The sequence below is a fragment of the Trichoplax adhaerens genome, genomic scaffold (genome assembly GCF_000150275.1).
Source record: "Trichoplax adhaerens TRIADscaffold_27 genomic scaffold, whole genome shotgun sequence".
NCBI lineage: Eukaryota > Metazoa > Placozoa > Uniplacotomia > Trichoplacea > Trichoplacidae > Trichoplax > Trichoplax adhaerens.
In genome coordinates, this window is record NW_002060968.1 from 320,491 (window position 1) to 321,365 (window position 875).

Here is an 875-nt window from a genome sequence, read left to right on the forward strand (position 1 = left end):
AGGGTGGATAATTGGAAATTGGTCAAAACTCGTAACGTAAGTAAGGCAGGCATCATATAACCGTTACTACGTACGAGTATATAAAGTTAATCAACTTTGGCTGAAATAAGTTAACAGTACCGTCACTATGAATGATTTAGTTTGATAGTTAGTATGTGCAATCTTTGCTTTAATAAGTAATATTTTTAATTAGCGGTAATTGTGAACTTGTTTTAAATTAGTTTCTCTCAAACTATAATGAAATCTAACATAGTTTACCTAAAAATTGTACAGTAAGTCTATTAAGGCACTAATACAGTTTAATAGAGGACTGTAAGACAAAGTAGGCATTTAAATTAGACCCGAAATTTAAAATTTCAATCACACTTTTATTATGTGTACTTCGCAGCATTGAACCATTTTATGATCAATTATAAAAGAAAAACAGAAAGTATTACCATGTTTGGAAATTAATTCTAGTATTATGCACAAAAATGCTTCGATTCAACTAAATTTGTAGGCATTTGCTGCCAGTTGAGCAATGTAATTACAAGAAATTTAGAGATTTGACTATTAATGTCGGCGCAATAAAATAATGATATTCGATAAAATTTTGTCCACTTTTTATCGTCTGATAGCTTAGGCTACAGGTAGCTACGCTAGATAAAAGGAAAATAAATTACAACATTAACAGTATTTTATGGAAAACAACACAGACATTACCGCTTAAAAAATTTTACTCTGAGCCAAATCTTTCCAGTCAGACCATTCCAGCCTTCTGTTCATTTGCAAGGAACTAGCAGTAAATCTATTTATCTCATAATGGGTGAATTTATTTTATAGAATTGATAATGTAAATTTGTAATTAAAATCAAATGTAGATGGTAGAAACTTAA